The sequence below is a fragment of the Lampetra fluviatilis genome, chromosome 21 (assembly GCF_964198595.1).
Source record: "Lampetra fluviatilis chromosome 21, kcLamFluv1.1, whole genome shotgun sequence".
In the NCBI taxonomy this organism is placed as follows: domain Eukaryota; kingdom Metazoa; phylum Chordata; class Hyperoartia; order Petromyzontiformes; family Petromyzontidae; genus Lampetra; species Lampetra fluviatilis.
This window is the reverse complement of record NC_136295.1, coordinates 5,724,285-5,738,795: the sequence shown is the minus strand read 5'-3', so window position 1 is coordinate 5,738,795 and position 14,511 is coordinate 5,724,285. Positions and strand designations below refer to the sequence as shown.

Here is a 14,511-nt window from a genome sequence, read left to right as displayed (position 1 = left end):
GAACACTTAAAGTCAATGCAGGCAGGGCATCAATCTTGTTAGAATGCCTCCTATAGGCATATTTACAAGTAGATGTCGCATTTAATCTCTGCATGTCCCACCAATCCTGCTCATTGCCCTCAGACTTGGCCATTTGGAATTAACTATGGTTCCTTATTTTATTGCATTTTTACTTGTAGATATAATGTTCAAGCATTTATTCATGGATAGTTCCTTAGTCTATATTAGATCACATCTTGCCTCAGTAAAAAAAATACAGCAATATCTTTGAAAGGAACCCAACAACGTGTTGCAAAATAATATACGGAGGTGACACTTTCACCACATCTCCTTCCTGATATGTGCAATAAAAATGACTACCAGTTAGAAAAAAAAACATTTGAACAGAGCATTTTAGCCTTTTCTGAGCCACAAGCTGACACCCAGTTTCATGCAGGGCCTTATGGAGCTCAACCACGACGGCCACCCGCACAGTGCCGCCCCACATGCCGCTTCATTGTTCATCTTTTTGTCACCATTCGGAGCAGCAGCCATCAGTCGAACCAATCACACTACTGACAGTATCTATAAAACGCACGTTGACATATTCCCACCTCCCCCACCCACCCACCGCCCCACCCGCCCGTCTGCCTAACAGGAGAATCTGTTTAATTCGTTACTGCTCGAAGGTGATTTTCTGTCTTATTTGCATCTGCAATGCTGGGGCGGGGGGGGGCCTTGGTTATGCAAGATGCTCCTATTCGCTGGCAACCAGGTCTGTGCCGGTCCCACGGGGCCGTGTAGCCGCACTGTACGGTATAATAATGAAGTGAGAATCCCATGGGAAGGAACAGGAAAATAGCGCACGGAGCCCAACGCGGCTCCAGATGGGCACTTATCTGTGGCTCTGGTCGGCACCGCCAAGAGCCATGGCGATGCGATAATGAAAGAGCATCGAGCACGGCTGCCGTTTCACTCGAGCTGTCCGCTGCTGCCGAGGTTTATCCCCAAATGTTCTGCTCCAATAACAAGCTCGTGCCGTAAAGGACGGTTAAACTGCAGTGTGTATAAATGTGACAATTGTACGGGCATTTACGAAATGAATTAACATTATGGTATAAATGTGAACATTCATGCACTATGTGTATGCACATCACTTACACGTGTATGCATATGTATGTGCATATGAACATACTGTGTATATATATAAATCTAATTTGGTTAGCTGGTTAACTAATGGACTCTGTGAATTGTCATTGTATCCTCGTAGCTATTAATATTTACATTGCGTATTGGTTTGCCACGGGAGATACTTAATTGTTTGTTTTGTTTATCAGGACATAGGTCGATGAATATGATATTAATACTTGTCATACTAGTTTTAGAATACCATATTCTTGAGAAGGGGCATATGCATGCGCATATGCATGATAACATGCAAAATAACAAGCTAAATTGTTCATTTGCATGCTAATTAATGTATGCGGGCACCCATATTTATGGAGATTGTATGTAGATTCACTGCACAGGGATTGCCTTCTGACCTAAACCCAAATAAGACTGATCTTAATTGAATGCACCTGCTTGGGCAATACATTATCAGGTTCTATGAAGCATTAAGGGCAGGATAAAATGTTTATTATGCGACCATATCACCATGGCATTGATTGAAGACAACAACATTGCACAGATCTATATTTTGATTATGCAAAAAAAAATGTTTTTACGGTTGCTGGATTTTTGTTTAGTTGTTCATTATTCCAGGGAATAATTATTCCAGGGAATAATTTAACACATACGGAGGAGAGTTGTGCTGGGCACAACACGAAGCTTGATCCACTGTGAGATACTGGGGGAAATTCCAGACAGCCACTGCCTGCGATTAATCTTGGGTTTCAAGATGAAAGAGTCAATGATTGTAGCCTCGTCGATAATATTCGAACAAAAATTACACGAAGTTTGGTTGCTTACCTAATTTGGCTTCAATTCTAACTCTGAGAATTAAACACAGTTTCCCATTGAGTTAACAGTTTTTTGTTTCTATGTAGCAGGGTGCGTGGGACTGCACACTCGAGTGTGTGTACATAAAAAGGTCACTTTACTAGCTCTCAGAAGTAGTTATGTTCTAACCCCTTCTGTGGGTAATTCTCCAATGTGGGATGATGATGCACTGTTGTGCAGGAGTTTAGAATAGGCACATTGTGTCTTGAGATGACACTGATAATACAATTGGAGTAAAACTGCGGACAAAAAACATAAATATTTCAATAATCATTGCTCGGTCAACAGAGCCCGTACGACTCTCAGTTATAAAATCACGATTTCAAACCAAAGTTATCTCAGCGCTTCCTCATTCAAATGAGTAGGGAATCATAAAGCTGCACCATTTAGCGAGAAATGGATTGGGTTTTTTTCTATGGAGAGATTGGCCCTCACCATATTCCTCAGTTAAATTGTTTAAGGACCGCTGTTGAATTCTGCATACATAGGCACATTTGGCATTTTGTGCACAAATTGCAATGTGTGAATGTGCATTCTACCAATTGCATTAATGGATGCATTAGGAAGTTTTATCAATGGCCCGGTTTAGAAAGTAAAGTGCATTCAGCAGATGACCCGAGGCAGAAACAAGTTTCAGAGGATTGAAAAAAAAAGAAGCATTTCCACAGAAGACAGCAGGCTCATATGTCAGAGGAAAGCAAGACCTTTGGAAGGCACGACCTCAAGCTGAGATATTATGTGTATAAATACAAAAGTGGCTTTCATTTTGACCTTCGAGCTGAGTCAGAATATAGGCTGGATTTTAGTAAAAAAAATAAGAGGCCCAGAGTGCTTCACCATTTCCTGTGCTCGGTCACACTTTGTAAATGGGCAAATAAATACGTAATTCGATCAAATCAATAAATCAATGAAACAGTAGTGCTGGAGTGGGGCAGTTCACTTTGAGCTCACATGCGACCGCATACGCGCGTTTTGCGGGCGGCCTGTGGTCTGGTGGTCCTTTAGCGTGAAATTGAAGAAGGGGCACAGGATTTAGCAATGGGGCCGTTTTGCATCATCAGGAGATTAGCACACACAGAGTTGAAGAGGGACAATTATCTTGCGAGCTATTATCGGTTTGCGTAGTCATGTATGCCGGTTTTCAGGACAGCATTTTGTTTGTTCTATAACAACGCAGCGGTGGACAAAGGACACTAGTGGCTCATTGCTGTCCCACCGAATACCTTCCGAAAGCAACAGACGTGCTGCTCCTAAGAGTAGGCCGCTGTGGTTCGTCATCATGGACGGTGGCAGCGATAAGAAAAGGCAGCCAACTCCTACCAGGCACTCCAATTTGCCTAAACCAATTTGCGAACAGATACTGTTGATATAGAGGCCCTCGTATAAATAGCCATGTCTTACAATGTACTTAACCATTAGATTTTCTGATAAATGCAGTTTCTCGTGCCCCAATTTATTCTGCAAAGTTTAACTTAAATTACTTAGCCTCCCTAGAACTGAGGGTTACAATCCTTTTTTTTACAAATGATGTGTATGTATGATTCATAATTAGTTTATTTTGGGTTTAAATCATGAATTTATAATGCGAATCTATTTAGCCGTAACCCTCCATCACCCGACAAGCGAATGAAAGCAAGTTTTTACATGGCCGAATATGCGAATTGATTTGGTTATTCACCAAACGAAATGTTGAAAAGCAAGCACACTTTGCATGCAGCCCAATAGAGATATAAATAATGCCATGATGATTCCTTTCTAATGTATTTTATCAAATGTGGATTGATATTAAAGCGATTGCATTAAAACGCGAACAATGGCAGAAATAAAGCGTTTTTTGAAAGCTGAATTTCGTTGATAACAGCAGCAATGTGCTGGAAGTAGAAAGTTTGCAATTAATGCAAACTGTCAGCTGTAACGTATCAATTAGAAACATAAACACTGACAAAGAATACTGAACAAAAGCTGAAAAGTGCACAAAGGAGTATGGACAGATGCATTACTTCGACTCACACTGAAAAAGGAGCACATCGAACAGGAAACAGACAGAAATCAAACAATATTAAGAAAAGCACTGTAGATTGGCTGGTCCTCAACACATCGCTAAAAGGATTGAAGGCAATAGATAGACTGGAATGGCAGCCAAAGGACAACCACTGCAGAGATGAAGTGATGAGATCAGTTCATATATAAATGGATTGTTTTTGGAGGTCATGTATGTATGTATGAACTTCTTTCGAACTGTACGTAGCCAATCATGCTAATCGGAGGTGTGGGGGAAGGACAACAAACTAAACACAAAAAGCAGTTAATCAATGGCTACTACTGCATGTTGCTGATGTTGCTGCTGCTTATTATAAAGACGATCATTCCAGCAATGTTGGGCCTGATGATTATAAGAGGCTGGACTTTTGGAGAAAGCAAATGGAAGATTATCCATGAAGATGACAGGGTGTATTGGTGAACACCAAGCTTTAGAGGGCTCTTGGATAAACACAATTGGCTGCCATATTGTGCGTGCATCTGTGCCATCCAGAGCACCACTACTGTTAACACACATTCTACTCAGCTGAATTATTTAAAAGGGCCCTCTCTCCGCTAAGTCGATAAACACTCATACGCACACACGCACACACTCAAGTGCACACGTATGCATGCACTGGACAGGGTGGCATGAAATAATAATCATACATTATGGATGGGGTTTTTTACACTTATACTCTCGTAAATTGCAGCAATGTTCTTAAACTTTCTGACACCATACACTGCCCATCCACAATTCTGTTCCTAATTAATCCATGAAACATTAAACATTGCAGGAAGGTAGAGGTCGTGTGGGTTGTAGGGTCAATTCGTAACCTTCCTCTGAACATTTTAGATGGGAAAAGGTACAGAGGTAATGTCTGTAAATGTGATCGTAGTTTATGCATAAATAGTCTTATTTTGCATGGATTAGAAATAATAAGAGTTTCTTTCCTCTACATCTGAGTGAGAGTCTGGCAAAATGCTATCATGTTTGAGAGGAATATCTAGTTATAAATATTGTAGGAATATTCCAAATAAAAGAGCCAGTTTTATAGCAAAATTGAATGATAAAGGAATTTCAGAAGATGTTTATTATATTCAATATAATCAACAGAATGTCAAAAATTGTTCAGTATTGTGTTCTGCTAATTTACGTTTAAAAAAAAACATAAAGATTAAGCTTTAAAAACAGGATACTCAAATTGTTACAATTCTGTGTGTTGACACTCATGCCCTCTAATTAGCCATAATGTGTTTTGATTCGTTAAATTGATATTTTAGTGCAGGGTATGGGAATGCTCCAAACACAATGACAGCGTTCTGTAAATGTTCCCTGGTTAAACATCTCCCTCCGTGCATCTCAAGTCATTTGTGCATCAAATCCTCTGAACAAAACAGCCATAATGTGTGGCAATGAGGTAGAACAAAACGCATTGTCTTTTTTTGTGGTGGAAAATGCATCCTGTGTGTGTGTGTGTGATGGATCTGGCCAAACAGTCATCAAGAGCAGCTGAGCGTGGGATTCTGTCACAATCCCATCAAGCCTACACCTGGGGTCACTTGCCATGAGTGTACATTTTAGAATATTTAATGTAATGATGCCTCAATAATTTCTTATGTTCAAAAAGGAAGACAAAGAAAAGTCATTTGATTAGGATAATTACAAACCCATGAGCTTCTCGACACAAGTAAATACATTCACATAGATAATGGAGAATGAGAGTAATGCTTCATTTAGAAGCCAACCAACCACGAGAAATAGATGGTTTTAGAGGCAGGTTTCTTCCATTGACCACACACGTACAATAAATCAGATTCTAGAATAGACAAATTGATATCAAGTATCATTATACGCGGCTTTTGTAGACTATGAAAAATAATTGTATTCAGTGGTACCAATGCAATCATCCAAGCACTCACAAATGATGTAGAAATGCTCAAATCCATTTCTAAAGATGGAGAACCAACAATGATATTACATACATTCACAAAATACAAATAAGAAGTTGAGTCATGCAAGGATATACTTTTTCACCAGCATGGTGAATAATTAACCATCAGAGCAATGGTTTAAACGTTAGCAAATTAATAACTTAAGAACATAACAAGGCTGAAAATTGGGTCTCAAGATAAATACGAGCAAAACAAAAGTCACGTACAACAAGCTTTCTTCAACAAAACAATATTGTAGGAGGAACACACAACACAGTATGTATATCTCAGGCAATTATTGAAGGCAGGCCAGCATCAAAATGATGAAACTCGGACTGAGTTGTTTTTGGAAAATCTTATTTCATATTGATTTACAACATATCAATGTGCCTAGAAAGGACAGAATTCGGTAATCGCATATTACCTGCCATGGTATATGGATTGGAAACTTAGACTTTGACAAACATGGTACGAAAGCTTTAGAGTATGGAAAGAGGCATGCTGGGAATTACACTGAGAGACAGAAAGAGAAACGGGGATCAGAGAACAAAGACACACTATGGAAAAGCAAATGGTCTCGGACAGGACAATGGATGAGGCTGGTAACAGAAACGCAGCCAAAGGAGGGAAACATTCCGATGAGGACAATCAGTGGGAAGTGGAGCAATGAGATCAGCTTATCAGATCAGAATCTTTATTTATTCTGGAGAAATCCGATGAGCTATGAAGCTCGTCTCCACAGATGTCCAGTAGTGTGAGATGCATTGTGGCACATGTCAAGAGAGGGAATTGTGTCTTCACCCACATGATGGTATGCGTGATTGGGGAACTATCGCGTTGTTTTATTTTCTCATCATCACATGGTGTGCTTTAAAGATTCGTGTTTTTTCTCTCTCGTAATTGTGTGTTCAGAGGCTGCACATTTTGCAAATAAAAATGTCACGAGTGCGCTACATGTCACAGTGGTGAGACGTGCATACACCCTTGCCATGGTCATTAAAACAGACCTGCATTGGCTGCTGGTTTATTAATGATCCCGTCACTGGCTGACACTTTGCTCAACTTGCTTTGTGCATGCATGGTGTGTTAATGTCACAAGTGGCATTTTGAAAAGTGCAAAGTTAATGCATGTGTCTACTGATGTTTGATTGTAATGTTAATTTAAGAAACAGGTTTTTAAAAAATGTTTTTAAGATAATCTTCAATTATCGCACATTGCAAATGGATTTCTATGGAACAATGGAATCCATTGGTGTGCAGATACGAGGTGGATTACTACATTACAGGATTGTGAGAGATGGTGTCTGCTGAAGCAGTGGATTGACCATGAGTAATGATGATGGTGGCTGATCTGTCAGCGACATGGGGGTGCACCCCACCAAAAAAAAATCTGATTTACAAAATACAGTATATGTTATTTAAAAGAAAACAAAAACGTGTATTTTTATAATTATAACAACACAAATACAATATTTTGTTTAAATGTGAAAGAAAACAAAAACGTGTAATATATTTTGTTATTAACAATACTATAAAAAACTGTCAAAAATGTCAAGTAATTTTTCAAAGAAATTCGGCTAATTACAAAAAATGGTCCTCTTTTTGAAATTTCAAAACAATTCTGATCGAATAGATTGTCACATAATTTATTCAAATCGACACCATCTATATACGGGGGTGGCACCTCGAACTGCCTCAGGGAGAAGGCATTTTCGGCATCTCCATGGCCAATTCAAAACCCGACCCCCTCTTGAGTGCCAGCCATGGAAAATTTGGGAGGCAATAGCGCTGTCACGAATTACGCCCCTGGCCAAAAACTAGCTGCCATTCTAAACCATTTGAATCGAGATTGCCGATGCAAATAGACTCCTCCCTCTCCACCCCATGACCCCCACAACCCACCCTGCACCTCAATGCATCTCCTATCCAGGTGCAAGAAAAGTCGAGGCTCTTTACTGGATGTTACTGTCTTGTTAGTATTGTCTGTCTTGTGAGCACCGGGACATTTGTTCTGTCACGTGTGCCTTCTCTGCTCGTCTTGTTTTTGCTGTCTCGTTGGTACTGTGTTATCTGCACTCACCGTCTTGTGCTGCCTAAATGCTGTCGTCTGTACTTTTTGTCCGCATCTCTCCATCATGTTTGTAATCTCTCGCATGTTCTGTCTAACTTGTTTGCGTTGCCCAGTTTGTACTATATGTCTAGTTTGTATTGTCCATCTTATTAAAAAGGCGAAATTATCGTAAATTATCGTAATGATCCTAAAATCATATTGTACGATATTCCCTGGCTCCACCAGCCGCGACTGGTCTCTTTGTAGTGTTTTAGTTTCTCATTCATGCTTTTTTAATTTAGCACCAATATTGTTTTGTTCCGCAGTCTCTTACTGTATTTTCATTATCACCAAGGTATCATGTTGAAAATGAACGTGCTTCTCAATCGATAACATCAACGTGACTGACTGGATGACTGACAAAAGTCGACCATATGCATCTGGCCTGTCTCTTACTTACCTCTCATGTATCTTCACACAGCATTTGTCGAAGAACTGCAGGGGTTACAGTGATTTAATTTATTCAGTGTTGTTCTGTTCACCGTATCTAAAGTCCATACACTGATTCGTCATTCCTTTGAATTCGGTCTCCAGAGAGGAATTTCAAAGCAGCTGCCAGTGAAACACTGCTCTCTGCATATTCTTGTCTCCTACCAATGGTGGACCTGCTGTGTCCAACACAGATTATGGCACAAAAACAAAATGCAGGCTGCAATGTTGCCTACCAACTCCGCTGACAAGCAGCGGCTGTGAAGTCCCTGCTTTTGGGAACTTGCCATTGATGAGCTCGAGATGGTGGGACAACTCTTCCTTTTTATGTTTTCTCCGGAGCCCAGAGCCAGTATTTCAGTGGCACTTACTCAGCAATTACACGGACACTGAATCCCGTGAGCTTCCCAGCTTAGGGTACGTAAAAAAGAAACGTGTTGGCATCAGTAGGTATCATGGAACAGGTGTTTGACTACTTTATGTCCACGTAGAGAAATGCTGATCTCTGGACAGGCTTAAGCCTGTGTTGTCCATGGAGGGAGAGAGGTTGTCTCTAACCATTCACGTGGGGGTTGAGCCCAGCTACAAAACAAACTCGTCTGACATCCAGGTTCAAGAAGGATAAACAAATGTAGGGGTTTTTTCTTCGTTACGCAAGGACCGATGTATCTTTGCTTCTACCCCTTTTGCTTGAATAACATCTATGAATTAAAGCCATGGGGTGGATCTGCGGCACTTTGGGTGTCTGGGCATCTGAATTCGATGTTTGCCCAAACCCACGCTGATATTCACCGACCCGCACTGACTAGCGTGGTGAAATATGGTCAAACAATGCACGTGCAAATTATTATTCTTGCTTAAGCGCATTGGGCTTCATTTATGTATTTCTGTACAACAACTGGTTGAAAGCAGTGGCAATTTGGCCATTATTCGACCAAAAGCTGATAGAAACAACCTGAAAAATTACACAAATAGGTAAATGTCCTCAATCACGTGCAATTAAATAACACCAACATACAGCCTGCACTGAGCCCAAGGAGAATGAATGTTCTGTTTGAAGTGAGGGAACCAAGATAAGTATTAGTTCGACGCTGGTGATAAAGATCAAAGGTGATGGGGAAGAGATGGATATGATTGGGCTTCCCATCAGGGGCATATGAATCTTGTTGCAGGCATCTCCTTCCACTCCAAGGAGTTGTTTGGAAAGAGACTCCTCAATCGATGGAAGCACAAGGCCCAGCAATTATTGATGGAGAGATACTGGATTTGGTTACCATCGTAAGATAATATTCAGCCCTTAGCTCCTTTAAAGCCACGGTCGGTAGGGGCAGTATGCAGAAAATGTGTACACAAATTGCACAGAAAATGTATTAAAACATATTTGGCCTAAATCTGTTTTCTTTCAGATTCCCTTTGCGCTAGAATGTGGATCGTTAAAAATAACAAAAATATAACAATTTGAATTGGTTTGCTTTGTTCGTTTTACTTTAAAAAAGCTGAATTTTAATTGCACATGCGAACTAGTGTGGGGTAAAAAAAAACCTCAGGCCTATTCTAGGAAATAATTAAAGCTGTGCAGTGCCCTGCGCATTTACAGAATTCCACTGCACCAGAAAGCACAGTGCGGTCGAAGCTGGATATTCATTGTTACACATTTCCGGATCTGATGTCAACCAGCAAATAACCTTGAATCCACACATCTGTTACATTGAAATTATTGTTGTATGAAAGTTGTGATGGATGCACGTTGAACATCTTTCGAACCGTATGTAGCCAACCGTGCTAATTGGGGGTGCCAGGGAACGGAAACAAACTAAACACAAACATCAGCTCTAAAGAAATGAGTTTTCAATCTAATGATGACTAAATTGGGAAATGTATACATTATCTGCACTGACCATCCTCGTGAGGTATGGTCAAACAATCCACATGACCGACACGGCATGAGGCCTTAATTATTTGGGCTGTTAATGATGATTTTATAATTGATTTACGTATACTTTTCCACTTTTAAGTGCTGCTTGAATAGATTTCTACGAAAACGTATCATCGATGCCTTTAGGCTTTATGATGCCAGTATCCATCACTGTTTTTCAGCAGGCATGTTACTGGTACGAGGTCATAACGTGCTGTTCTTGTGAAGACTGTCTTCCTTTCCTGATTGCATTTTACAAGGTCCTATAACTACCCCCGTGCAACGTGAGGCTAATTCGCGCTGTGCCATTGTCGTTGGTGCGAGTTAATGCGCTTCGTAGAGAAAATGACAATATTTAAACTAGGGCCTCCATTGTAAACCCACTGTGTCGGTGTAATTGAACTGCTGTGTCTAAAGGGTATTGAAAACAATGTTCTGGTTCACACGCTGGCTGCATGCTTCTTGGTAGAGAAACTGTACGTGTGGTCATTCGATAACACAAACAAGGTATCCTTGATTGACAGCGCAAACCAGCAGCACCACATAAGTAACCTCGATAAGGACTGTTAAATAACAATCGTTTTGATCGGCAAGGATGTCCTTCAAACATGCAGAATGTATGCGCTGCCTTAACCACATATTTAGAAATAACGCAGCGTGCTTAAAAAAATGCGTGTGCCATATTCTTATCAGCGCTCCTCCTGCCTTTGGCTCACTTCTAATCAATCTCATGTCTGCATTCTGCTGATGCACGCTGTTTGAAGACTGCTTAGGAAATTGCAAATAAAATAATGAATGGAGCCCATTATTTAAAACGAAGTGAGAGAGCCCATTGTGAAACACGTACATCAATCTACATTGGCTTTGTTGAGCACACATTTATTTTGTAACTAATTTACGAACTAAAAACACATTGCAGGGTCACATTTTATTTATAAACACAGGGATGTGATGATTCCTTGATGTGATTGGGCTGGTATCAGATTCCAGTCCCAGTAGAGGTGATGTTCACATGAGGCTTGTTTGTGGGGAAAAGTGTGGACATCTCAATGTATTTCAGCCTATCTAGCCAGATGTTACTCAAAATAGTGCGTATTCATAATCGGGATGGCACATTCACTTTTGTAATTATGTATATAATCGCTACATGCACATCATATTTACTGGGCATATACACAATTGGTGCAAGGTGAGTGACCAATGTAAATTATGATGATCCGGTCACTCTACAAAGTTTAAAATTGGCAGAACTCTAGTCGAGTATATGCTGACCAACGACAATTTGGATGTCCAAAAATTACAGCCCGGAGGTTGACTGGTTTCACTCATAGCTCCGGCTCAGCATGAGTTTTAAATTGCTTTTAAATGTCATACTAAACATTGAAAAATATATGTTGCCCATCATCAGTGAACCAAATAGTTTGCCTCCCATGGTGGAATGTGATGTAAAAGCCTACTGCAGGTTAATAGTAATTTATACAGTCTGTGCATATCTACGACTTAATCATCCTTAATGCATCCAATGTCATTGCATATTTGCAGGCCAGACAAACTTAAGTCTGGTTAGTACGAGGATGGATGACCACCAGGGGCTTGCCAGGTGTTATAGACGTGAAGTGGCCAGGAGATGGCAGTGTTGAGGGTTGGCTTCTTGGATGCGTGCTGAGTTTTCTCATGGTTCTCCTGTGTCATCCCATGTGAAGCTAAATGCTGATGAATCCTAAAAAGTATTGAGATTAAGTAAGGCTTTCCTGGGTAAATGATATACGTATACCGTACGTATGTGTGTTGAACTTCTTTCGCACCGTACGTTGCCATGTAGTATACAGAGTATGCAATTGTGAGGTGGTGAAAGTATTTTCGAACGTGAATTTTCAAATGCACCCGCAGCCTCTGATTTATATATTTATATATACGTATTTGATTCTTTCTCATTATTCTCAAAACATTTTTGAGCACCCAACATGTGTACAACATTTGTGTATGTGTGCAAGGGCACGCAATATTGTAAGTACTGTGTGTAGCGCATTGTTTCGGCACTGTCACGATCTTGCATATAATTCTAGTCGAGTGGTTTTTAGGCTGGATTAAACTTCACCTAATATAAAACCCGCTGTGCACCAGATTGTATGTCTCATGTTATCAAACCATTACTACTGTACTTTTCTCCCAGGCTCTGGAATTACAAGGGAATTTACAGGCAGAAGAACCTCAGGAGTTTCACATTATCCTTAATTATTTCTTTCATGCTGAAGTTAGCCCCCCCCCGCCACTATCCAAATAATTAAAGTAATGTCAGTTGGGTGACCCAATGTGGAATATTTGCAAAATACAATTTCATTCAATATATATTCTCAGCAGCACTCTCGCGATATTTCTCACCTGATGACGATTGCTTGTGTTGCGATCGAAACGTCGTGATATTGTTATTATTTTAATTATTTGATCTACGTGGCTTTACCGAAATACCCAAGAATATGAATTTAATTACAATTTTAATGTGACATTTAAGGCTTTATCACGTATGTCTGGCAACAATTAGAAATCTTAAAAATTGTAAACATATTCACACAAATCTGTGTTATCAGCCCCCCCCCAAACAGAACATTCTCTATACAACGACCCAACATCCTTTATTGCATCCACACTAACCAGCATAACTGCTGCTCAACAGCCTCCGTGATTCTGACTGATAACGCTGGCATGAATGAATGCTGCCAAACAAATAATACCACACTTAGCAATTAGCGGCTGCGTCAATCGCGAAAACAAACCCCTGTGACGCTGCAACGTGTTTATTTTCCATCACAGCTCGAGTGGAAACGCACAAATCTGTCAACACAATAACAACGAAAAGGGGCTTTTGCCTCACCTTGTTTTAGTGGCTCACGCTGCCCGCCCAGTGCCCGAAAGCCCCGCACTTGTATACCGACCTCTCAATCTCTTCTCTCTCTCTTCGCCCCTCCGATTTCCCACGGCGTCAATGTCACCACCACAAAATCGGTATCCTCCAGCAGCAGTGGTCGTTGCCGTCAATGCAGCGGCAAGGGTGGGTTACGATGAGCAAAGCCACCCAAATGACCTCTTGTTCACTCGGGCGTCTCTTAAACACGCGTGCCTTTGCCCCGGTATATGTTGGAGCGACGGAGGAGATCTCTGACTGTGGCGATGCGATCCGAGGTGCAGAACATCGCTGCCGTTGACCTTGGAGTGTCGAGGCAGCAGCAAATCGCCCCTCCCTGGGCTTCTCAGCGCGTCCCTTGCGCAGGCTCTCCAACCCAACGAGACACTGACCGGCCCGTGGCGTCTGAAGACTCCGACCGCTCCTCCAGTGACGCGCAAATTGGCATCTGTTCGTGGTGGACTAGTGTCGCCTTGTCCTTCTGCACGTCGCCGTGATGTCAAGAGCGCCCTTGGGCATAAAGGGAACTCACTTACTCGTTTCCTTGGTGGGAAATCATCCTCTCAATGAAGAGGCTTGCTTCATCACCCCGGAGCCTCCACGAGAGACTGAGAGAGCGATACAACAACAACAAAAAAAATGCCGTTCCGCGTTTAATCCTTCGCACCCCCAGTTGCGCAAATCAATCTCTCCGTCTGTCTGTCAGTCCATTGAAATGAACGGCTTGTTTGGCATTATTCGCACTTCAATATCGCCGCCGCACGATGGAGAGAAGGGCGCGCATACGCTGCGACAGGCGCATCTCTGGCCGTGCAATTGTTTTTCAGCGATCGCCGTCGAAGATTTTAAATTGCCCGTCCGGTTTGGTGGATGGGTTAGGGGGGTGGAGGCACCGTCCGCTGGCTGAACGCCGCTGCTGCTGCTACTGCCACCGCCCGCCCCTTCGCGAGCCAGCAGCCCGATCACAGAACAACAAAAAAAATAATCGCGGCGGTGACACCGTCGAGCAGATGTGAAGTCCGCCCTCCCATCCCCTCCCTGCCCCTTGCATTCTGTGCGTGCGGCCAATGGGAGGAGCTCGTAGTGGCCTCGCTCCACCGAGCCCCGGGGGCCGTTTTCCCCAAAGGGCCCCCAAGGCGGCCAGGCACCACCCCCCCCTCTCCACCCCCGCTGCTGCAACGTCAATTTGTGATGTGGGAGATTTTGAACGGAACATTTGCA

General features: G+C 41.8%; 1 protein-coding gene across 6 annotated transcripts in view; it reads right to left on the bottom strand.

The window, feature by feature from the left end:
* The window catches only part of LOC144938160 (uncharacterized), a 67,334-nt gene extending 53,059 nt beyond the window's left edge, over positions 1 to 14,275 (bottom strand). For 4 of the 6 annotated variants that reach the window (XM_078865913.1, XM_078865918.1, XM_078865916.1 and 1 more), the window contains exon 1: positions 13,261 to 14,275. The gene's annotated coding sequence lies outside the window, so the exon portion shown is untranslated. Of the gene's footprint in view, positions 1 to 515; positions 578 to 13,260 lie in introns of those variants that run through there. The other 2 variants (XM_078865914.1, XM_078865915.1) reach the window with 2 other exon arrangements.
* Positions 14,276 to 14,511: the final 236 nt, after the last annotated feature.